At 40.3% G+C, this 26,771-nt stretch overlaps 1 pseudogene; it reads right to left on the bottom strand.

Annotated features, from left to right (window-relative positions):
* Positions 1–26,771, bottom strand: part of LOC103253761 — a 158,047-nt pseudogene that overhangs the window by 5,799 nt on the left and 125,477 nt on the right.

Here is a 26,771-nt window from a genome sequence, read left to right as displayed (position 1 = left end):
ACCACTAACTACTGGAGAGACAAAAACCTATTCAGTAAATGGTGCTGGGAAAACTGGCTGACCACATGCAGAAGATTGAAACAGGACCCCTTCCTATCCCCATACACAAAAATCAACTCTAAATGGATCAGAGACCTAAACGTAAAACCTCAAACTATAGAAACCTTGGAAAATGCAGGAGACACCCTTATGGAAATTGGAACTGGCAACTAATTCCTGATCAAAACCTGAAGTGCCCATGCCATAAGAGATAAGATAGACAAGTGGGACGTCATCAAACTGACAAGTTTCTGCAAAGCCAAAGAGAGCAGGGAAACAGTCCACAGACTGGGAAAAAATATTTGCCAATTCCATGTCTGACAAATGCCTAACATCAAGGATCTGTAAGGAACACAAACATGCTGAAAAGCAAAAAAACTAACAGCCCATTACAAAGTAGGCAAAAGATATGAATAGACACTTCTCAAAAGAAGACATTAGAGCAGCCAACAGATATATGAAAAAATGTTCAGCCTCCCTAGTCATCAAAACTATGCTGAGGTACCACCTAACTCCATTCAGAATGGCCACCATCAATAACTGAAAAAATAACAGATGCTGAAGAGGATGTGGCGAAAAGGAAACACTTCTACACTGATGGTGAGAGTGCCAACTAGTACAGCCTCTGTGGAAAACAGTGTGGCGATACCTAAAAGTTCTAAAAATCGACCTTACATATGACCCTGCAGTCCCCCTACTGGGAAGATACCCCGAAGAACTCAAATTATTCTATAAAAAAGATACCTGTGCACGTATGTTTATTACAGCATCGTTCACAATAGCAAGAACATGGAACCAAACGGGCTGCTCGTCAAAAGAGAACTGGATTTTTAAAATGTGGTACATATACACAATGGAATATTATGCAGTCATAAAGAAGAACAAAATCATGAACTTTGCAGCAACTGGATGGAATTAGAGTCTATAATACTCAGTGATCTTTCATAGAAACAAAGAACTGAGTATCACATGTTCTCACTCAAGAGAGGACCTTGAACATCTACCACAATACTATAAGAAAAAGATTGACTGTAGCAGAAACCTGCGGGGGGTGGGGTGGTGTGGGTGGGGAGGTGAGACTGACAGTAGTGGAAATCTGCCTGGGAAAGGGGGGACACACCTCATCAACAAGGGTACCGGCACAGTGAATATTTATACACCTAACCCTGAAATGTACCCCACAATTTTAAAATTAAAAAAAAAAAATTAAGTTTTTTTTTTTTTTGAGTTGGCGTCTCACTCTGTCGCCCAGACTGGAGTGCAGTGGCCGCTCCCGGCCACCGCAGCCTCGACCTGCTGAGCTCCGGCTATCCTTCCGCCTCAGCCTTCCGAGTAGCCAAAATTACAGGCATGCGCTACCTTGCCCAGCTGATTTTTTGATTTATTGTAGAGATGATGTCTCGCTGCCCAGGCAGGTCTCGAACCCACGGGCTCAGGCAATCCACTCACCTCAGCCTCCCAAAGGCGCGGGGTTACAGGCTGAGCCATCGAGCCCGGCAAGTTTTTTTTTTTTTTAAAGGAAATGTCTACCTGTACAGTGCCTGTGAAATATATGAAGTGGAGAATACATGGGTAGCCTGAAAGGGGGGGTGCACATCTCTTGCTTGATGTGCATTTTTAATCTCAGTATAACTTTAGAAGTTCACTGTCTCTGCTGTCAATTCAGGCAGTAGATTAAAGGTCACTTTTAAATGCCTCATTGTTAACACCAATCATTGCAGGAATGCCAATATCATTATCTGACTGCAAAATTTTCTCACTGGAATTGCTATCTTCTCTCTATAGATAGTGGCCTGTAATGTTTTTGATTGTCTACACCTGACAGTAAAAATGTATCTCTCCCTGGGATGGTCCCACCTTTGGGATGCCCAAGGCCTCTCCTCTCAGTTATTTTAGCTTCAAGTTCAAACATCAGTTTATCAGTGATATATTTGCTGATATTTTCTTTTCAAATGCAATTGGCAATAAATAGGCAATCTCTACCCCCCTCTTCTGTTATCTTCTCCAAAATACTTTATGTCTGCCCAAATCTGTGTCTGGAGATGACCTTGAAATAATGTTCAACACCTTCATACAAATTTCTTTTACCTAGCAACAAAATGTTTTCTCTAAGAAGCGTTGAAGTTGGTGAGTGTTTTTTTTTTTTTTTTTTGAGTTGGAGTCTCACTCTGTCACCCAGACTGGAGCGCAGTGGCCGCTCCCAGCCACTGCAGCCTCGACCTGCTGGGCTCCGGCGATCCTTCCGCCTCAGCCTTTTGAGTAGCCGGAATTACAGGCGCGCACTACCACGCCCGGCTGATTTTTTGATTTATTGTAGAGATGAGGTCTCGCTGCCCAGGTGGGTCTCAAACCCGCGGGCTCAGGCAATCCACTCACCTCAGCCTCCCAAAGGTGAGGGATTACAGGCTGAGCCACCAAGCCCAGCTTGGTGAATGTTTTGACCTAAAGAAACTGTGGTGTACATGAGAAGCTAGGCATGTGAGGCATTCCCTAAAAGCATTTTCAGCAAAAACAGTTTCTCTTTTGCTCTTTGTCTATGGCTATCTCATGTGGTCCTATCTCCAGATTATAATCATAAACTCTGTCTTCTTAATGTCAACTGCCTTCCATGCTCCAATATGGTAGCAAAACAAGCTGTTTGTGAGTTATGTCCATTTTGGTCCAAACAGTGATAGATATATTTTGGCAGGAATGCCATCCAATTGTTGACTGTTTGAAGTTGCAAAAAGCTTTATAGCTATCTTTATATAATTTGCCCATTTTCATCTATTTTATGTCTTCTTTTTTCTGACCAGAAATCAATATTTTCTAAGAGAAGCACATGAATTGCGTTTTACTATGAAGTCCAGGTCTTAGGTTATTCTTTCAACTTGAGATATTTGTTGCTTGGATCTTCAGTAAAGCAGAACATATCTATTTCCTAATCGAGGGTTGACATAAGCACAGGGTCTGCATGGTGAGAACCTCCTGGCCTGTTCCATTTACTTCCTCAGTTATGGGAGTAACACCTGGCCCCTACCTCCCACCTTCCAGCTCCCAGTTCAGCTCAGAGACATCTCTCCATAAATGGGGCTGACTGGAGTGAGAATAATGAATACAATCACAGGAAGGAGCTCTTCATGTGTGTGCAGGTCTTAACCTACAATGATACAAGATTCAATTCTTCGAGCTTTCATTTTCTCATCTGTAATGGTCATGATAAGCCCAACTTGCAAGGCATTGGCAGAAATGATAATAAAGTTCTCAAATGTTGATGCTTGACATGACTAAATAGATGTGGTTGATAAATACCACTCCAAATGTTTGGAGGCCATAGGGTTAGCCATCCATTAGTGGGTGTTTACTACGCACAGGTCTTATCCTCCACTCATGAACTATTATTGGCCATTTATCATTCAGAACACAAAGAGAACTGAGCCAAGAGTCTGGGCACTTGGGTTCTCATCTCCAGCCCGGTCTCCTCTGTGCCAGGTGCTAGGAACACAGCAGTGACTGAGGCAGCTAACTACTCTGCTGACGCTGACCCTTGAAAGTGGGGGAGGAGTGACACTGAAGTCAGGGGAAGAGCAGTGACCTTCAGGAGGTGAGGGAGGAATCATGCAGTTACCTAGGGGTATAATGTTGAAGGAAGAGGGAACAAGAAGTGTAAAAGCTCTGAGATGAGAGATCCTGGTGTTTGAGGAATGCAGAGAGGTTAGTGTCTTGAGCAGTCCAGGACAGAAAGAGCAAGTAGGGTCAGAGGAAGGATGTTGGAAGATCATGGACGTCGCTGTGGTTATGATGAGGACTTTGACCTTTACTCTCAGTGAGATAGAAGCTATGGAGTGTTAGGAGCAGACATAATCTTATTTAGGTTTTAACAGATTCACCCTTGCTCTATTGAGAACAGACTGAGATGACAAAGGAGGTGACAAGGAGACACAAAAGTGTACCACCCTTGATGACTTGGTATTCTCTTAATGCGTTTCTTCAGTGATACTGAGGGAACCTCAGTTTCCCCTACTTCCTAACACTGATGCATGGATCACTCATTCCACTGTAATATCTAGTCCCTTTTTTTCAGCTTATGAAGAAAGTGTTCAAACCCTGGTACTATCGCATACTAGCTGCTGATCTTGGACCAATTATTTCATTTCTCTGAGCCTCAGTTTCCCCATTGTAAGACACGGATACTAGTAATTTTGACAGCATGTAGTGGTCAATAGGATGACATTAGGCAATTCTAAGCGTAAAGTGCTTAGAACAAGGAGCTCAGTGGTAGGTTCTACACTATTACAAGTGATCAAATCAGCCAGTGTTTACTGTAGAAAACACAATTCCCATATTTCAGTGACTTGTAAGAACATTTGTTTTTTAATGTATTGCTCATTTTACTTGAGGCTGTGGATCTCCTAGGTTTGGCTGTGCTGTGTTTGGCTCAGCTTCATGAAGTTTCCGTTGCCAGAATCCAGACTGAAGGAGCAGTCACTGCCTGATGTCTCAAGTTTTCATGGTAAAGAATACTTGAGGGGGTGGTGACATATGCAACTCTCATCATGTGTCTCCTGATAAAGGGCCAATTATAAGTCTCCACTTGTAATTGGCCCATTGTCACTGCATCCTTCATTTCACTGGTCAACAAGAGTGACCAAACTCCATTGTTACTTCATCCTTCATGCCATTGGTCAACAATAGTGACCAAAGCCCATTGTCACTTCACCCTTCATTCCATTGGTCAAGAGTGACCAAACCCTATTGTCACTGCATCCCATGATCTATTCATCTACAAGAGTGACAAAACTCAAAGTCAACGGGGCAGGAATGTGTAGGTTGACAGCTGAAAGATGGAAAATAATCCAACAAAGCAGCTGCCATCAAACTATCATCATCATCCTTACCTCATTTTTTTCAAAATGGAAGACACTCTACTAACCTTTGGTGGAGAGAAGACGACGCACAGAGAACTTCACTACTGTCAAGCTTGTAAGCAAAGGTGCTGTGCAAACATAAGGAAGGGGGTGACTAGTCACATTTTTGTAAATTAAAGGAAGACAGTTGTTAAGTCCATGAATGCAGGTGAGCCCAGCATGACCAAAACCAGTGTGCGAACAGAGACAGGGGTCTTGTAATATTTCTCTTCCCTTATGCACAACATTATCCCAAGGCAAAGAACAAAAGTATTACATAATCTAATCTTTAGAAGAATTGTGACATTAAATTTAATATGAGGCAGTAAAATGCATTTTGTGGTTTAAGGCAGTGATTTTGCTCTGCAGAATTAATGAGAAAAATGTATTTCCTAAGATTGTGTGTCTGCCAGTTTTCTGGAGTAATAAATGCATTTTCAATCTCAGAAACTGCTGTGTAATTGATTGAGACTTCCCTTGTTTAGAAGGAAAGAGATTTGTCTGGTTTATTTTGTTTGTGTTTAGTTAATGGTAGCGTTGGTGTTGGTTTCTTAATTTATTGCTACTGATCTATTTGAACACATTGTTGTCAAGGAACTGACTTGGAAGAGGTGTCTATTGCCAGCCATGTGACAAGGTGGTAGTCAGAGGAAAAAAATAATAGGGCAGTCAGGAGAAAAAATAATCAGACTTCAGTATTTCACAGACTAAACCAGGACACAAAATACATAGGCAGACTCTCTTTACAAAACAGGACTTTATCCAAAGCAGGGTGTTGAGGAAATTGCCAAAATGGGCTTCATTTTATGGCAGGTATCATTTTGAATTTTAAATTGCTTTATTTTCATTTCTCCTCAGTCTTCAATGGTTGCAGCATCTGATACAATCAAATCTCCATAAAGAATGTTTAAGAGTTTAGCTTGATACAATCAAATCTCCATAAAAAACGTCATGGTGAAGCAGTTGTAAGGTGAGACTCTTTGCAATGTGTTACCTTCACTTCCCAACATACTTTGTGATACATGCATCTTCCTAAAATTAGGAGATGACACAATTCACTTGGGGTTTAGAAGAATAGGCTACACGGAGTTAGGATGCCAGGCTCAAACCTCAGCTGTCACCTGCTCCTCCTGTGGTCTTTGTCATTTTGTTTTAGTGTCTAAGCCTCAATTTCTTCAACTGAAAAGTGAGGAAGTAAATAGAGTCTAATATATCACGAGAATTAATTAAGATATTGCCTTGTATTTCTTATTATGATAATTTAATGGACATATTTTTATTTGTTTTCTTTCTTCATATGTTTAGACAATGCTGGAAATAATGTTAAGACAAGCTAACTAGTTTAGGCATTGGGAGAAATGGAAAACCACTGAGCTGGAGAAACTTCCTGTGACTTGTAACTGACATAAAACTGACCCAGAAAAAAACTAGATAAAAGCCCATCACTCCCTACCCTCAAGTGCTTCTCCCTCTTGGAGATCTCCTACACTGAACTTTCTTAATTGTGCACTCTTCGTTTAAATGAAAGCTGTTTCCTCTATGTTCTGCTACTCATCCTTGAATTCTTTCCTGCAGCAGAGTCAAGAGCCTAGTCCTGGTACATGAAAGGATTTTGCCTCTAGGGAAGAGACTTCCAACTCCACTAGAAGTCAGCCACGTCCTAACTGGGGAATTATCATTCTCTCTCTCTCTCTCTCTCTTTCTCTCTCTCGTGATCTTTTCCAAGCCCACTGGCAATACTGTAAAACATGTGGCAGGATGAGAAAGCCTGCAGGGACTGTGAAGTGGAAGGACATTCTGATGCCTTGGCTTGGCCCCAAGACCCCAGTATGGATGGCAAAGATCTCCAGAACAGGGTAGGGTGCACTTAAACCAACTACTTAAACAAGTGCATACTGAATCTAATCATTTAGAAAACTTTATGCTACCGGGTGATAACCTCCAGCACAGAGAGATAGAGAGTATTCTAAAGCTGACATTTTTACGGATTACAAACTCTTTTTAGAATCTAATGGGAGATTCAGAGCTACCCATCAGAAAGCCACGCATATGTTTCCCGGCGTGGGAACTTTTAAAATCAATTTTTGAAGATTAGTGGACCCTTTCAAACCTCTCTAAATAATGTTCTAGGAGTCTCAGCCCTTATGTTAAGAGTCCCTGTCCACTTCCCCTGCTGCAATACCATAGATGTTCAACAAAGATACTAAACACATAAGTTTACTCAGAAAATCTCTCTAATGGCTGCACTTGGGACTCCACCAAGATCACTTTGCTGGGCCTGGACACATATCCTGCAGCTGATGTCCATGACGCTGCTAAGAGGTCCTATCCTTGCCCAGGTATTCAGAAGTCTTCCAGCCACCTTGCCCAGAAATGTCAGAGACATTACACCATTCCTCAGGAGTGTTCTGAAGGCAATGGATGTCTAACACTAGGGTACAGAAGCCAAAGTCTTCCTAAGGTGAGTCCACTCTGGTGGCATTAACAATTCAGAGCTCTTGCAGGAGCTGCCTTATCTGGGCTTCCATCTTTGTTCTACCTCACTTGTTTCTTCTTTCACATCTCTCATGTTTCTTCTCAGAGCCACACCCCTACTCAGTCAATTATGTGCCTCCTCCCAGGTTCTGCTTCAAGAAATCCTGACCATCCACTATTTTTTTTAAGAGATAAACACAGGCTACGTGGATCCACTTAGCAGTCAGAGGCCTACTGTGTATCAAGCTCTTTTTTAGGCATGGGAATCACTGTGAACACAGGACTTCAAGCTAGTGAGAGGAAGCCAGTAAACTGATACAATAGGATAGGATAGGATAGGATGGATAGGATAGGACAGGACAGGACAGGATAGGATAGGATAGGATAGGATAGGATAGATCAGGAGGTGACAGCCCCATGGAGAAAACAATCTCAGCATAAAAATGTGGAGACTAAGGGAGGTGGGTGCTACTTTAGACAGAGGCATGAGGGAAGGCTTCTTTACGAGACACTTAAAAGGAGACAAAAAGGAGTATGTGTAAGGCAATCTGGCTGATCTCTAGGAAAGAGCCTTCCCAGCAGAGATGGGAATTAACATGAATACCCCAAGACAAACATTATATGTAACACCGAACTGTGACATGTCTTTGGGGTCTACTTTAGAGTTTGGGCCACAACAGCACACCTGTACCAGATGTATGGCGTGGTGCCTGGCACCAAGCAGGTGATCAGGGATGGGGCCCTGTTGTTCATAGTATCACTTGTCAAATCACCTTCAACAATGTGGTGCACTCTGATTGTGATCTCTGGTTGAAGGTCAAAGGCCATCAAAGTCACAAAAGCTTCCCACACTGCCAGGGGATTCCCTGGCGACACGTTGAGTGTCAAGTCAGATTTGTCTCTGTCCTCAGGGGGAGTGTGGAGCCACTGGGGCCTGTTTTGGGAGTTTTACTGATGACCAAAGGACACAGTTGCCCATTGGGAAACACTGAACTGGTGGATGGGATGGGGAAACCGACATTCGCTTCCTGAGAAAACTCAAGTCATACTGAAGAATATTCCTCAGAGGATTGTTTGGGAAATGAGATAATGACTTGATAATTTTGTAACTAATGTGATCAAGAAGATGAAATTTCCTTGTGACTAACACCAGCCTGGAACCCTATCCAATCCACGCTAGGAGGGTCATTAACATTCAGGAGCAGAGGGGGCTCCTTAACATGAAATAAATTTCCTTTGTGAGAAATCCCAGCTCCATAGGACAGGGCTACTCTTCAGAAGATTCTTAAGGCAGTTGCTCCAGCATGATTTGTTCAAAGGCTTAGAAAGGAAGGGCTTCAAATTATGGAGACTAGGCCAGGATCACCTCTTTCCCTGTAGTGTGGGCCAGTGCCTTGGGGCTGCCTTTCAATGGCCCTAATGGGAAAGATACACACTAAAGCCTCCTCTAGGCTGCAGGACAGATTTAAGGCTCAGATATTATAGAGTTACTGGAATGACAATGATAGTTTCATTTTACACTGATCTCAACTTGGCATGTAAACTGATAGTGGTGGGCACTGCCCTGGAGCAGCTGAGATGGCAGCTGGTTCAATGCACATTTACAGATGTGCCCAGTGGAAACTGACACCAATCAGGATAATAAGTACCTGAACAGGTGTGTTTCTCAACTCCAGATGTATGCTTCTTGTCAACCTCCAGTGTTTACAGTAATGGAAAATGCTTGCACTATATGGGAACATACATGGATAAAAAAAGATTCTAAAGTGATTAGGGTTGGAAGGGACACCCTCTCTAAGGAAGCATCTCTATGTGAAATAACTACATCTTATGGGCAGGCTCCACACTTGCCCTTGTGTTATTTTTTTCAGTGTGTCCAATTTAGTTACAAAGCTACTGGGAATGTGGTAAAAGCTTACTTTAATTCTTACCTTACAAGTAAAATGAGTAAATTGAGAATTAACTCCCAAACTGGCACATGTTCTTTGGCCAAAGAAAGTAAAAGAAAGTGTCAGTTAAAAACAAACTATTTAAACTATCCACCCCCAAATAAAATCTTTTCAAATGAGGAGGAAAGCCAGGACACATGGATTCCATATTCCAAAGCAGCATCTATCCCTGCCCTGCAAGATGATTTATTTGAATGCACAGTGTAGATGAATAAAAATGTTGTGTTTCCTCTGTATCTATTCTAGACCTTAACACAAAATAAAAAATGCTTTATGTGACAAAATGGACCCAAAATAACTGTTAAAGTCAAAAATATTTTGAAGGGATTTCATAAAACATGACTATCTCCTAGTTTTTCTATGGATGACATTACTGCTTTTTTCCATTGGGAAGATATTTTCTCTAATGGACTTTGGTCATTATTTCCCATCTGAACAGTTTCCTGCTCATCTTAAGTCAGAGGAGTCGATAAACACTGCAACTAATTAGAATGTCTTCTTCACTTTATTTTTTAAAATAAAAATCAAAGAGCAAACTCCAAAAGTCCACCATGACCGACGTAAATTGCATAAAACATTCAATAAATCAAGAGGTACTAAGAATTTAAGATGTGCAAATACATTTTTAAATTCACTGTTGGCATTTACAAACAAAAATCTAAATTTCAAAGATTTACTATTTTCCAAACCTTATTTCAAACTTCCATTTCTACTTTTATTTTGAAATTGATTTTACTAGCCTGTGTTCATATACTCTGAGTTCTGGAGAGGACCAGCTGGGTTCTATGACTTGGTACTCTTATGTTCCAAGTGGGGGAAAAAGCAGCAGGTATTAGTAGAAAACAGTTACCCAAAGTGCTGAAGACTCATTCTGATGGCGATAGATTTGTACACTCGAGAGAGCAATTTTGACTCTTCTGTTGCCAACAGCCTAGAGACAGGAAAGCCTGCTACTCAACAGCCTTGATATCACAAAGCCAACTTTTATATTTACATCCGGTTTCTGAAAAAAATGTCCATAGGGCCTGAAGAAAGACCAGGCCTGGTATGGAGTATTAATTATGACAGAGCACGTTATTGCCAAAGAGTCATCTTTATTCATCTCAAAAGCAAAGAAAGAACATTTTTCCAAGATGTCAAAAAAATATGTGGGAAGTTTCAAAAAATGCACACACTCCAACAGAGAGCCTGCGGGGTCTTGGCAAACGCACCCACCCATCTTTCAGCTAAAATATCTATATCTGCCTTCAAAGCAGAATCCCGACTGTCTTGTGTGTTTTCTTATCTCTAGAGTTCTATTTTTTCTGAGAAGCTCAGCACTCTGTGCCTTTGGTCCCAAGCACCTCCTCTACCTCAGTACATACACATAACCAAGCCATTGAGAAGTAAAGACCAAGAGGGAGGCAGAGGTCAAAGTCTCACTGCATCACCCATTTCAGCACTGACTTTCAAGTTTGGTTTGACTCTGAACCGGGAAGTGAGAAACACGAGCCTATTTTCTGAGACATATGAGAAGATTTCCCCAGTCTGCTGAGAGAACAAATGAGAAGTTCTTAAAAGGCAAAGGTTGTTTTTAATTGTTTAACTTTTAGTTATGTATTTATTGGTCTGTTTGTTTATATTTAGAGATGAGGTCTCATTCTGTCACCCAGGCTGGAGTGCAGTGCCACAATCTTAGCTAACTACAGCCTCAAATTCCTGGGCTCAAGCGATCTTCCCACCTCAGGCTCCTAAAGCACTGGGATTACAGGCATGAACCACTACACCTGGCCCCTGTAATTGTTAAAGGACATTTTTCTTTTGATTTTTTATAAATTATTTATATTTTGCATTAAGGATGTAAAAGAAAACTCTGGCTAAAATTTTAAAATATAATTGTGTGTCTCTATACATGCATGTATATGTGTATGCATATGTATACATGCATGATTTGACTATACATACTGCTGGGGCTCAGAAGATGACTTTACAAAATGCAGCAACTTGGCAACTGAGAAGCCACAGAAACAGTAGGGTCACTTAGACCTTCCCCCGCTTTTCTGTGCAAGAGCTGGCCGTAACGGAATTTGCTAACTTGCTTCCCCTGAAATTAGGTCATAAACCCATCATATGACAGGTACCTTTCCCTGTACCAGGAAGAAAAGAATGCTACACAGAACAGGAAGGATCTGAACCAAAAATCCTTGCTAAATTCCCCTGTTTATTGCCATGACGTCATACCCCCTTTTTATCCAATCATACTCCTGACTTCCCACTCTTCACTGAAACTACACATAAAATTACATGTTTCTGCTGGGTCTTCTGCTCTTTATTTCTGAAGCCTTCTGTGTCTCTTAAAACTTTTGGTAAATTAATGTGTTATGCTTCTCTTTTGCCAATTTGCCTTTTGTTACAGGCCATGCACCTTGTGATGGGTGAAGGAAATGGAATTACCTTTTCTTTATTACAATACAGAGGCTCATATTCAAAAGGGAAATATTTCTTGGATAAAATAATGAAATGACTGAATAGTTAAATGCCAACATTCATGCTAAAATAATGAGTTACCCATTATTAGAAGGTGCATTTATTCCAGAAAATGGAGTCACTTTATTTCCGAAACATTTTCAGCAATAGAAAAAGGAAACTGAAAGCCATGCAGAGAAAAATCACCATGTTCCTGATGGTCCCATCAACAATTCTTACATAAGTACTTTCTAGGACAAAACTTTTAGGCCACACATTTCACAATATTGTTATTCAAGGCTTTATTCCCCATCACTTTAAATATTTCAGTGTGAGATACCTATATATTTAAATAGTTCAACCTTGCTTTAATTTTAAAATGCACTTAAATTGCATGTCCACTTAAGTTACACATCCCAGTTTTCCATGTATTTTCTATATTACACAAGCACAAACAAGCAATCAGTATTTTAGGAAAACTTTTCCATTTATTTAAAGTTGTCCCTTTATAGAACAGAGGATATGTGTTATATAGGTGTGTAATGAAAGATGTGGTTGCTGAGTTTATAAAACATTTGTCATATAAATGTGAAGTTTGAAATAAATAACTGAGAGCATTTTTTAGCATGATTTGACTGTGTGAAAACAATTGTCTAAATTTTGTTTATGTGTCAAATGAAATAGTCCTCTGTGGTTCTTGCTATAAAATTAAATGGTTCTCCAATGAATGAAGTCTTGACTCTGGGCCCAATGTCCCAAGATTCACAGGATGATTTTCTACAAGAGGCCAACGAGAATGCTAATTAAAACACACAAAAGTGAACTTCCTAAAACTTTTTTTCTTTGTTCTTGTTTTTTGTTTTTTGTTTTTTGAGTTGAAGTCTCACTTCATTGCCCAGGTTGGAGTGCAGTGGCACACTCACGGTCACCCCAGCATTGACCTGATGGGCTCCAGCGATCCTTTGGCCTCAACCTTTCAAGTTGCCAGAACTACAGGAGCGTGTTATCACACCCGGTTATTTATTTATTTATTTATTTATTTATTTATGTATTGTAGAGACGAGTTCTTGCCAAGTTGCTTGGGCTGGTGTCGAACCCCTGGACTCCGGCAATCCACTCACCTTGGCCTCCTAAAGTGCTGGGATTATAGGCTGAGTCACTGAGCCCAGCCCCCCTAAAACTTTTAAAAGTTATCAAGTTTAAAAATAATTATTGTACTCTACCCCAAAGCAGAAAGCACACTTTTTTTAAGTACACATAAAATATTTATTAAGATAAATCATAACTTGTTCCATAAATACAATCTCAACAAATTTAGAAGAGCTGGAATGAGAAAGCAGAAAAACATATTACAGAAAGACAATATGGAGATTTCCAAATATTTTGGAATTTAATTACACACATAATAATCCAGGGGTCAAAAAAAGAGTCTTAATAGAAATTTTTAAGTGCATAGAACTAAAAAAATAAAAATAAAAAATAATATGCCTAGAACTGAATGAAAATAACAACACAATATATCAAAATACATTTGAGCAATGGAGGGCTGACTGGAAAATTTATAACACAAAATGCTTACTTTAGAAATGAAGAAAAGTCTCAAATGCCCCTGCCTAACAAACCTAGAAAAATAAGATAAAAATACACTCAAAGTAAGCAAAAGAAAGTAAATAATGAGTAGAAATCAATAAAATTGATAAGAGTAAAACAATAAATTCATTGTGACAAAAACCTGATTTTTCTATTTTTTTTTTAAATCATAAACTTCTTACAAGACTTACCAAAAAAAAGAGAGAGAGAAAAACACAAGTCACCAATAGCAGAAATTAAATTGGGGACATCACTATAAATTCTGTAGTCACTGAAAAAGACAGTAAAAGAATATCATGGACAGGTTTAAGCCCATAAACTTGAAAACTTAGAAGAAATTAACCAATTTCTGAAAGAACTACCAAATCTCACCCTATCTGAACCATTAAAGTCATTGGATTTGTAATTATAAGCTTCCTGACAAAGAAGTTTTCAAGGTCTTATAATTTCACCACATAATTCTATCAAATATTTAAAGATACATTAACACCAATTTTATACACACTCTATCAGAAAATGGAAGAGGGAACACTTCTCAACACATTTTATGAGGCTGGTATTATGCTGATATCAAAACCAGACAACAATAGAACCAAAAAGGAAAGTTAGAGACCAATATTTCTTTTGAAATTAAGTGCAGAAATTCTCCAAAAATATTATCATACTGAATTTAACAACATGTAAAAATAATAATATCCATGACCCAAAGGTATTTACTCCAGGATTGCAAGATAAATTCAGTTTTCAAATTAAATCAAGGCAATTCGCCACCACAACACGCTGAAAAGATTATATAACCATATTGGTGGACACAGAAAAAGCATTTGACAGAATCCAATGTCCATATATATGTATATACATACCTTGGCAAGTCAGAAATAGTGAGAAATTACTTTCATTTTGATATAAAGCATCTGCAGAAAACTACAGTTAGTACCATATTTAATGATTAAATACTGAATGCTTTCCTTCTTAGATCATAAATAAAGAAAAATTTATATTGTCATCACTCTTACTCAACATAATGCCAGAGAATTTAAGCCACAGCAATAAAGCAAGAAAAATAAAATAAAATTGTACACAAATTTAAAAGGAAGAAATACTCTATTTGCAAATAACATGATTATCTATGTATATGGCTTTAAAAAATGAATCTAAAAAAGACTCCTATCACCAATAAGTAAGTGAGTCACCATGGATGCAAGATTGAAGATTAATACATGGAAATAAATAGCATTTCTATGTATTAACAATAACCATACTGACATGTAAATGAAAAGTGCAGTATCTTTTTTTGTTGTTGAAAAAGCAGGACTTATTGAGAGGACAGAAAAGCTGCCACAGTAGGAGGGGACCCAAAGGGGTTGCCCATATAGTATCTTTTTAAATCACTCCAAATAAGGCAAGATAGTCTGGTGTAAAATTAACAAAATACATGCAGGATCTGTGTGCTGAAAAACATCAAATTTTAATTTAAAAAATCAAATATATAAATCAATGGAGAAACTTGCTCTGTTGATGGATTAGTTGATTACGCATAGTAAAGGTGTGAATTACAGTGAATTATCCTGAGTTAAAAAAAAAAAAAAAAAGCCAATGCCAAAAGTTACATGTTGTATAATTTTGATGATTGACATGAAAAAGTTTTAGAAATGTGGGCTAGATTATCGGTTCTCAGGGATCAGAACCAGGAGAGAAGGGAAAATGTATGTGGTTATAAAAGGGTAATGGGAGAGATTCTTCTAATGTTGGAAATGACCTGTATCTTCATTGTGTTGGTTGATATACAAGCCTACAATGGCAATAATATTTTATAGAATGTAAAGGATTACAAGATAAATTTGAGAAATTTAAATAAGATCTTTGAGTTGTATCAATAGCATTAACTTGGTTGAGACATTTACTACAGTCTTCTAAAATGTCATTATTGGGAAAACAGGGGCAAAGGATAGAAGAGATTTCTCTGTGTTATTTTTTAAAACTGCATGTGAATCTTCAATTATTTTTAATAAAAATTACTTTCTAAGTACAGAAATAGAACTTTAAAAATATTTTTTCTCTCCCTGTATTGACTTTTTTCTATTTTCTAAACTTTCTGCTGAAATTTTACTTTATTTTATTTTTATTTTTTATTTTTTGAGTTGGAGTCTCACTCTGTTGCCCAGACTGGAGTGCAGTGGCCACTCCCGGCCACCGCAGCCTCGACCTGCTGGGCTCTGGCTATCTTTCTGCCTCAGCCTTCCAAGTAGCTGGAACTACAGGCGCTCGCTACCACGCCCAGCTGATTTTTGATTTATTGTAGAGATGAGGTCTCGCCAAGTTGCCCAGGTGGGTCTTGAACCCACGGGCTCAGGCAATCCACTCACCTCAGCCTCCGAAAGGCGTGGGATTACAGGCTGAGCCACCGAGCCTGACTCTGCAGAAATTTTAAGGGCATTTATGTTCTGGGGTTTTAACCTTACCTGTGTGCAATATAGCTACAAAATCAGTTTTCTTTTTTCCTGGTACACATGGTGTTTGCTAGAGTTTACTGGGTGTTGTTCATCTGGGATAAACTTCTATTGTCTTTTCTTCTTGCTTTCTCTGACATGCAACACACCAGTGTGTTGAAGCTCCCATTCTTTGGTGTGGCAGCTGCTTCTCCACCCTGTGCTCTGGCCTCTAAAGCTGCACATCTGGACCCTGAAGACAGTGGTTGCGCATTCCCAATTGTTCCAAGTCCTATGGTCTTTGTCTAACCTGTGAACCTCCCTCCACGTGACCACAGACTGTATCCTGGTTTATAATCTGGTGTCCTCTCAAGAGGCTTACAGGTGTCTCCGTTGGGGAACTTTGATCATTCCATTCCCAGGGGAAGGAAAAGACTTTATACATGTCGTTTGGCTCAGGTTATTTATCAAAATTAATTATTTGGGTATCTCAGCCGTAAATTCCTGAAAATCCAAGCAGATGCATGGCCCCCAGGAAAATGGATTTCAATACTTAGTATTTTAGATCTTTCTCACCACTTTGGTTTAGACATTATGGATGCAATACCTACTAGTTTTTAAATGACTAACTACAACACGGTGATATAATCCATGACTTCAACCAACAGTAAGTATTTAGAACAGAAAAGTCTTCAATGAAATTCTGTTGAGCTAAAAAGTGTCCATACTAGCCAAATCTGAAAACAATTAAAATTCACTGTTTATTCCTACTAACTAGTTTTCCTGACTCTTTAGATTCACACACACACACACACACACACACACACGTACATTTATGCATGTGTTTTATACACTAAAAAGGGACCTCTATTCCCTACACTGAACAGGGTGTACATGCCAATCTCCAAGTTCCTCAGCCCTCTTGAGGTCACTATAAAGTCCATAGGATTATTTTATTACAGTAACTTCTTTTGAGCTGAAAAACTTATGAAGGCACCTGAACCTCCACTCTTGAGTTACTTCTTATTCTTTCCTTCCATGGGAGACTTTGGAGTACTTTCCTTCCATGGGAGACCTTGGAGTACTTTTTGCTTGGCCAACATACACGTCTCCTTGGAATCATTCCTCAACTGCTCTCTCCTGGTTTTCATCACTTTCTATGTAATTGCTGAACTGATCTTTATATTCCCAATTTATATCCTCACTGTCATCCGTGCCGACTTGATGCTCATCAAGATATGATTCAAATTTATCCTTGACATTTCCTTTACTCAGGGGGCACTCTTCCTCTTGGTCTTCTGAAAGGACTCACTAATCATCATTCCTAACTTAAACAACATTTCTCTGCCATCTGTAATCACAACCGACCATGTAAAGTCAAGGTTTGCCTAGACAGACATCACCATTTCATACAATAATGAGACTGTAACTGAATAACCTCTGGGATAATAAATGCTTAAAAGTGACCCTCAACCAACACTGAGAACAAAATCCAAGAACTGAAAGTTGCCTCCTAAGAGGAAATGAAAGCAAAGCATTATGTGATTATTAAATTTCTCCAAATTAAAAAATAACAATGATTTACATCGAAATATCTTCTAAATATATAGACTGAGAAAATAGTCTTCTATGTTTTATAATCTTGAACAGTTGTTGGCATGCCTTGACCTGCCATCAATAATGTGTGCTGTAGCCACCCTGGTATGAGGAACAAATAATATACTTTAACGAACGCATTAAAGTGTAAATTAATTTATTGCATGCCATGTAACAGAATTTTACTTCGACCTTTAAAAACAATTTGAAAGATCAGGCAATTTATCTGAATCAATTTCAGGTGCAACTAATCAGACTCATCATCAGGAAGCCAAAGCTGATAAAGCAAAATATGCACTTGCTGGAAGTCCTTGGGAAGGTGCAGGCTGATGCTGGCCGGTGCAAACACCACAGGGCCCCTGGTGTCTTCAGAAATTATTTGTAGAAGTTTAAAAATAGGGGAGAGTTTTGGAGTTGGCAATAATTGCTGCAAACGGTAGCAATTTAGTGACCATTAGCCGCAGTTAAGTAGCTGAAATGGAATTTCCAAGTATCAAAACCCACCTGCTTTGGCAAAAGTGAAAACATGTGATCCTTTGGTCATGGTCTAGCTGAGGGCTGTGCCTCCACAGATAAACCCATTGGAACTCAAATAGCACATAGGTCAGTGTGTAAAGGTATATTAAAGGAAAATGAATCTAAGCAACTGAATACTTTTCTCAGGGTTGCGACAGCCCGGGTTAGAAGCAAGAAGAACTTTACAAATCTCCAGTACTAACTGTGAGAGCTCTGTTGCTCTCCGGTGCAGGATGTGATAACCCAGAGGGAAGCTTCTCTACTGACCAGTGAAACGTGCAGGGAACAGTCAGAAGGGCGTCTCCCGAGATGGCGCTACACACTACATAGAACCAAACAAAGGCTACAAAGGCCCTAAATTCCAGCTTTTCCCGTGCGCACAAAACAACTTAAACCTATGTGCAAATATTATCTCCCTATAGGAATACTACCTCATACCCCCCTCCAATAAGACCCTAATGTGGCACTGGCCAGCCCTTGCCAGGCCCCGGCACAGCACTGGCCACCCCCACCCAAACCAATAAATACAGACCTCTCTCTCACTCTCCCTCCCCTACCCGGTGGTTACAGACCCTCTTCCTTCTTTCTGTAGCCGCCGTTTTAATAAATCTCTTGGCCTTAAAGGGTATTGAGTCTCGCTGCGCACCACCATCTTTCAACCAGGAATGCAGGGCCTCTGGGGATCTCACTTACTGTGGGGACTGAAGCAAGTCGTAGGCCACTGCTGTGGAGACAATGGCCCTTCCGTCTGCTCAGTGAGGCTGCAGGGAAAGAGATGTGCCAACCACGAGCTGCACGCACAGCTCAGCAATGGTGACTTGGCAGTCCAGGACAATCACCAGCTTCTCAGCCAAGATGAAGTCAGAGAGCAGGGGAAAGACCTGAAAAGTATGCAGGGAAGCTCGTGTCTGCTCTACTAAAGCACTGTACATTCCTTAAATAATGTTTCCACCAAAGCGTCCTCCCAGTTCTCTGCTCACGAATGCACCTTTGGGAATTCTTTAGGAAAGTGTTGTGCCATCGTTCAATTACACTTGACAATTGAAAAGGGAGTTTTCTAAATCTCTATTGGCCCATTGACTTTTATTATTTGTAGAAATATATAATAACAGTGCATTTTCTAATTAGAGCTGATTTAATTAATGAACAATAACTAAAAACAGACTATCTAGATATTGGACACTTAAAGTAATATTTTCCCAAAGACTAACACCAATGTTTTAAAAGTAGCAGAATTGTGATAACTGTTTAAGAGAACAGTGCTCATCTTTCTTCTCCTGCTCATATTCCGTCCAGTGAACAGATAGATGTTTATTATGGGACAATAATTATGATTGCGTGGGCCACTGCTGTACATTGCACAAACCAGTCAAACAATGTGGGAAAGGAAATCTTAATGCTCTAAGGAGTCATCCTTCCTATTTACCATCAAGGGTGCAGCTAGGGATGACTAAGACCTGGAGAGAAATATGTGGCAGGCAGAATTTCTAGAAAGATTCCCCCAAAGATGCCCTGTCCCAATCTCTGGTTCTTGTAGACATGATGAAAAAGCACTCTCTTGATTATGCTATATTACATGGCCCATTTGTCCTTAAGAGAAGGAAATTATCCTGAATTTTTGGGTAGAGTTGATGCTATCACATGAGCCCTTAAAAGCAAAGACCCTTTCCTGGCTTGTGTGTAAAGGATTTGATTTAGCCATTACTGAACGTGAAAGAGACCACGTGAGAAGGAATCCAGGTGGCCTTGGAGCAGAGTGACCCCTAGCTGACAGTCAACAAGAAAACAGGGACCTCGTCATATAATCACAAATAACTCGGTTCTGCCAAAAAATCTGAAGGAATTTAGAAGCCTATTATTTCTCTAAACTCCCAGATAAGAGCCCAGTCCAGCCAAGACTTGATTTTAACCTTATTATACTCTGGGTATAAAACCCAGCCAAGCCCACCTGAGCTCTTGACCTACAGAAATATAAGCTAACAAATGGGTGCTTTTTTTTTTGAGTTGGAGTCTCACTCTGTCGCCCAGACTAGAGTGCAGTGGCCGCTCCCGGCCACCGCAGCCTCGACCTGCTGGGCTCCAGTGATCCTTCCGCCTCAGCCTTCCGAGTAGCTGGAATTACAGGCATGCGCTACCACGCCCGGCTGATTTTTTGATTTATTGTAGAGATGAGGTCTCGCTGTCTAGGCGGGTCTTGAACCCGCAGACTCAGGCAATCCACTCACCTCAGCCTCCCAAAGGCACAGGATTACAGGCTGAGCCACCGAGCCCGGCTAAATGGGTGCTTTTTAAAGCTGCTAAGTTGGTGATAAACTGACAGACAACAATAGAAAACCAACACAGAATATGACATGTTCAATCAATCATGTTTTGTCAAAAATTAACACTGGAAACATCTAAAACATTATTTGACTGTGACTTCATGTTAAGTTTCTATAAAATAAAATTTTTGGCCATTGTCACATAATTGCTACATCAAAATTTGCCCGAAAGTAGATGTACTAGTATTGTAATAAAATTAAAACATGGTACCATGATTTTTTTCCTTTTAATAAAAGGACATGTTTGACTGTTTACTTATTTTTAATGTTGTCACCTGTTGAAAGCCTAATGCAATTAAAATGTTAGACTCTGACATCTGAAAAAAACAAGCTTTCATAGCTTCGCCCACCTCCTGTGGGTGACATGCGGAAGTAGGGTTGCCAATTAGGGGAGGAGATTGCCTGCACTGTGTGCTCCAGACACCCAGAGGCAGAGGCTCTGGCCTTGGTGTCATGGAAACTAATCATTTTCAAACCACTCCCACTGCAGGGATGAGGCAGAAGCTCTGATCTGTGGAGACACTGCGAGACCTGAGTCAGGAGAGCTGTTTGGATTCTTGTTTCTCCTCCTTTTGTTGGGCCTCTAGCCAGATTCTAGGCTCTCTTTCAGGCACAGCTACCCAATCTTGGAAGGGGACATAGGAATGGCTGCCTCACTTCTCCCTCACAGGGGCGGATGACGGACAACTCATCAAGGTGTGAGATGTGTTCGGAGTGACCGTTAGGAACCATTGATTGGAACAGTTCCAGCACTGACATGTTCTTCAGATGATGCCCTCTGGTCTCCACAGAAGCAGCTTCCTGAGCTTATGGCCCTGAAGGTTGGCAGAGTACTTTCTCCTCCCACTGCCTGCCCTGATCTACAGTCTCTGCTTTCTGAGCGAAACTGCACATGTTACCACTAAAACATCTGAAATGCCTCTCCTGTCGCTCCTCCTGGCTTCTCTTTTCCTTTCTGAGGGCCCCAGCTCTTCTTCTTGCCCTGGCACCGGCTCTCCTCTGACTTCCACCTGTCAACAATCCAGCCTGAACAAGCTTCTCTTGCTCTGAGATTCTAGAATCTCTCCCTCAAGAAGAACCTACCCTGTGTCCTTGGGTCAGAGCACTTGCTTTGGTGGCTGCTGACCAGTGGGACTCGGTGGATTCTCAGTGGCAGGGGATTATATCAGGGGAGAAAGGGCCACAACTCATGTGTGCTGACCCACTGTGTGCTTCATTTCACATGTATGTAAGAGTGAGCGCTGACACCCATAGACCACACAGCACACAACAGTCTTGCATGTTCAGTCATGTCATCTCCACAGACCCCCAAGAGCAAGGTTGCCCCTTATGTCCCTGATCTGACCAGTGAGAAAAACCCAGCATGGAGAGGAGAGGCTCCTCAGCCAGAGTCACATGGCTGGTCGCTGGCAGAGGTGGACTCTGTGCTCAGGCTGGGCCATTGGGTCCTCTCCCTTTGTATAGCTAGCTCCATTCACCTTAGTAGAGCATGCAAAACACATTCTTATTTTTGCATTCAGGAACCAAGGCTCAGAGTGGCTGATGTGTGGTCCAGATAACTGCTAATCAGCAGATTTGGACCCAGCTCCATGTGATTTCAGAAGCCCACTTGCTTTTTATTTTATTTTATTTTACTTTTTATTCTAAAGATGTGGGATACAATTCAGGGTTAGGTATACGAACATTGATTGTGCAGGTATCCTTGTTGATGAGGTATGCCCCTCCCTCCTCTAGCAGTTTCCTTCAACAGCCAATTCCACCCCAGAAGCCCACTTTCTTTACAATGTGCCCTTCTGCCTTCCTGAGAAGTCTGAGAACCATCTCTGAAGTGACAGGAAGAACGTTCACCTGCACAATCGCATAGCAATTCAGGTTTCCCAAAGCCAGGGGTGAATATCTCTGTGGGTAAGAGAGAGAATTTTACGTGAAAGTATTTTAGGTGGCATTTTAAAACATAGTGAAAATTTTTTTCATTTTACTTTCCAATTCTTCCAATGATATTAAGAGAAAATCTCTGTTCAGTGCCTGGATTTTGTTAACGGGTCTCTGACATTTGCTGTTCTTCACCAGTTAATAAAGACAAACTCATTGTCACAGGCCGACAACAATATCTATTCAGAATATTTTAACAACATCAGTTTGTTCTTTCCAAATTCATCTTTAGGTGACCTTCTGTTTTATGGTGGACCGTATTTCTTGTCCTTTTGTGCTAGTCCTATGAAGCTTCCTTTAAATAATGATTAAAAATTGTAAAAGAACAATATTAAAGATTATATTTGAAAAAGGCATTACAGTGGAAGTGGCATGTAGATAAATAAAGATTTAGAGATGTCATACAAATGGGGAATGAAACAACTCTGTTTTAGAAAATATGATTCCATATTCAATATGATATCTTGCTTTGTACCTTGACTCTGCAGCTGGCTGTGAACAACATGTCTCTTTTATTCACTTTTGCACCTCCATGGCCTATAGCAATCAGCATAAAGATGCTTTAAAATATGTTTATCTACTTTAACCAACTATTCTGTGTTGTTGTGAATAATATTGCAAACTTGAGTCAAATACATATGCTTCTTACTCAAAACCACCTTTATCAGCAGTTCCTGTACCTTTAGAAGCAAAAGCTTCATAAAAACCTGTCTTTCCTCTCTGTTTCATTAATAGGCTCCATCCAAGACTTTTTCCTCAATAACTAGGTATGAAACATCATTTTCAATGACATTACCTCACCCAGAAGAGGAATTTTTATATTTTTATTGTATTTTAGATTCAGGGGGTACACACACATATTTGTTACATGGACATATTTTGTAGTGGTGGGATTGGATCTCAGGTGGCCCACTCCCCGGAAAGCGAGCATCATGCTCCATAGGGAGTATCTAAACCCCAGGCTCCCATTTGCCTCACCCCTTATTAGCATCCCAAGTGTCTGTTTTTTCCATCCTTGTGATCGTTATCTCCCACATGAGTGAGAACATGCAGTGTCTAGTTTTCTGTTTCTGAATCAGTTTACTTAGGTCAGAGAGGCATTTTAATTTTCAAATACCAGATAGAGATGCCACAGAGAGAGATGAAGGATACAGAACAAAAACACTGACATCATTCATTCTCTGTCTCTGGTGGTCCAGTCCCCAAAAGAAAGCACAACTTCCAGGATTCTGGCCCCTACTCATAGGTGATGGGAGTGCTGGGGAGATGTGGACAGATGCGGGGTGGTACCAAGAAGGGGCGATAGAGACCTACCCTGTCATTCCAGCCCCATGACTCCCAGCCTCTGTGAACTGTCATCTGGATCCAGCAGACTTTCTTGTTAGAGGCCCAAAGGGCTCTACTTCCTCTTCTTTGTCCTCACTCAATCAATTGCTATTTTGCATGAGCCCTACAATATGCCAGACCAGGTTCTATCCTGTTGCAATGGAAATATATTTATCCCCAGTGCCTGAGAAGCTTATATTTTAGAAAGTGGGGGGAAGATGTTACAAAAAAATAAAACATAATAATAACAGTTATAATATCATGTGGGTTTAATGGCTTTCACACTTCTATTTTCCCCTTTTCTTTGGATCCTAGGTATTTGTCAATTTCACCATCTCTAAGTTGAAGAATTGGCCTTGCAATTTTTTAAAACAATTCTATTGTCAGTAAAATCTTGAACCAAAAAGACTAAAATTCAGTTTGTGAAATAGACTTCCCTGCTACCCAAAACCTACCAGGAAGTAAGCAGCATGGGTGATGTCTCAGATTAAGTTCTGTGAGTGTGAGGTGGGATTGAAGAAGTTGCCCACACCAGATGCTGGAGTTTTTCCCTTGGTGTCCACAAGAGCAGGGCTTGGGGCTGGTTGTAAGGGAGCTTTGAATTTACCTCTTTCACCTGCTGAAAGCTCAGATATGGCAGGACTTCTCTGAATCTCAATCTCAGAAACTGGAACAGAGGGCATTAATTCTCAGCTTCACAAAGGAGAGAATCAAATGAGAAAAGTTTGGCCAGGCTCGGTGGCTCAGCCTGTAATCCTGCGCCTTTGGGAGGCTGAGGTGAGTGGATTGCCTGAGCCCGCGGTTTCAAGACCCGCCTGGGCAACGAGACCTCATCTCTACAATAAATCAAAAAATCAGCCGGTGTGGTAGCGTATGCCTGTAATTCCGGCTACTCGGAAGGCTGAGGTGGAAGGATCGCCGGAGCCCAGCAGGTCGAGGCTGTGGTGGCTGGGAGTGGCCACTGCACTCCAGTCTGGGCGACAGAGTAAGACTCCAACTCAAAAAAATAAAAATTAAAAAATTAAAAAATAGAAAAGTTTGGACATGGTGAGATGCTGACCAGATCTTAGTACCATGGTTGTGTCTTGCTTTGAGTGGGGTATGAGAGAAAGCAGGTTTGTAACTGCAAAGGTGGAATGACATGCCCAGAACACCCAGGTGACATGTGTGAGGTTGCTTTCTATGTACTGACATGGAAATACTCTGGGATACATTGCTGAATAAGAAAACAAACCACCAGGTGCAGAACAGTGTATGCAAGATATTACATGTAATGCAAGAAATAAAGTATATAACAATATGCATCACTATTTGATTACATTTTCATAAAAACAGAAGAAAATGATAAATTAATAAAGATAAAATTGGAAGGAGATGGATGAAGGTATACAGGGTGGAAAGAACCTTTTCAATGTATGCTTTTTATATTGTTTGATTTTGGAGCATGTAATTTTACTTTTTTTCAAAAAATAAAATACAATTTAAAAATTGAGACATATTTTTCTTCTATGATCTCCTTAAGTTGAGAGCAGATTCCACAGTATTTCAGCAACAGAACTGAAAATATTTAATTTCCTGGACTCTAGATCAGAGCAAATTAAGATTACTTTTTTTCAATAAAGGACGTCAAGGTATTTAGGGTGTATTAATCTACCGCCATCTTCAAACGCTTTCCCCTCAAGGAAAAAATGCTTCTCAGCTTAAGCAATAAGATATTTACTTAGATGTGTTATTAATATACCACTTCAGAGGTAAAGTTTACTGACTAATTCAAAGACTATAAAGCAGAGAAAACCTATCATCCCATAATCAGTGTTTTATCTTATCGTTTCACCAGCCCCTGAAATTGCTCTTCAGTGACACTTACTGACACACTCTGCTGCAAGGAACAGCCAGGTATTCTTTTGACTGTACAGCTTAGTTTCTGGCTTCTGTACTCGGCATGAAAAATAATAATAATCGCCGGGCACAGTGGCTCATGCCTGTAAAGCCAGCACTTTGGAAGGCGGAGGCGAGAGGATTGCCTGAGTCCAGGGGTTTGAAAACAGCCTGGCAACTTGGCAAGCCCTCCTCTCTACAATAAATCAAAACATTAACTAGGCATGGTGGCACACGCCTGTAGGTTGAAGTGGAAGGATGGTCTGAACCCAGCAGGTAGAGGTTGCGGTGGCCATGAGTGTGCCACTGCACTCTAGACTGGGTGACAGAGTGAGAATCCAACTTAAAAAAATGGACCAAAGATCTAAATGCAAAACCTCAAACTATAAGAATCTTAGAAAACGCAGGAGACACCCTTATAGAAATTGAAACTGGGAACCAATTCCTACTCAGAACCCTAAGAAATACCTTAAGAAACAAGATAGATAAGTGGGACCTCCTCAAATTAATGAGCTTCTGCAAAGCAAAAGAAACCATCAAGAGAGCAGGGAGACAGGCCACAGAATGGGAAAAGTATTTGCCAACTGTGTATCTGACAAAGGTCTAACATCTAGGATCTATAAGGAACTCAAACGCACTAAAAGCAAAAAAAAAAAACAAAAACAAAAACAAAAACAAAAAAACAGTCTCTTTAAAAAGTGGGCAAAAGAGATGAATAGACACTTCTCAAAAGAAGATATACGGGCAGCCAACAGACACATAAAAAAGCGCTCAGTCTCATCATCATCAGAGAAATGCAAATCAAAACCACATTGAGATACCTCCTATCCCCTGTAAGAATGGCCATCATTAATAAAACAAACAACAACAGACTCTGGCAAGGATGTGGAGAAAAAGGAATGCTTCTACACTGCTGGTGGGAATGCAAACTTGTACAACCTCTTGGGAAGACAGTGTTGCTATTTCTGAAAGCACTAGAAATTGACCTTCCATATGACCCAGCAATTCCCCTATTGGGACTATACCTGGAGGAACTCAAATTATTCTACAAAGAAGATACCTGCACACGTATGTTTATTGCCAGCTCTATTCACAACAGCAAAAACATGGAACCAATCATGTTGCCCATCAAAGCTGGACTGGATTTTAAAAATGTGGTACGTATATATAATGGAATATTATGCAGCCATAAAGAAACACAAATATATGGACTTTGTAGCAACCTGGATGGATTTGGAGTTGATCACATTCAGTGATTTATCACAGAAACGAAGAACAGTGTTCCATATGTTCTCACTCATAAGAGGACCTTGAACAATTATAATGCTGTAAGAAAGTGATTGGCAGTAATGGGAAATTGTCGGGGGTTTGTGTGTGATTGACAGCTGA

The sequence above is a fragment of the Carlito syrichta genome, unplaced genomic scaffold, assembly GCF_000164805.1.
Source record: "Carlito syrichta isolate Samal-C Ts95f unplaced genomic scaffold, Tarsius_syrichta-2.0.1 Scaffold251183, whole genome shotgun sequence".
Lineage (NCBI taxonomy): Eukaryota > Metazoa > Chordata > Mammalia > Primates > Tarsiidae > Carlito > Carlito syrichta.
This window is presented reverse-complemented; position numbering and strand designations above follow the sequence as displayed.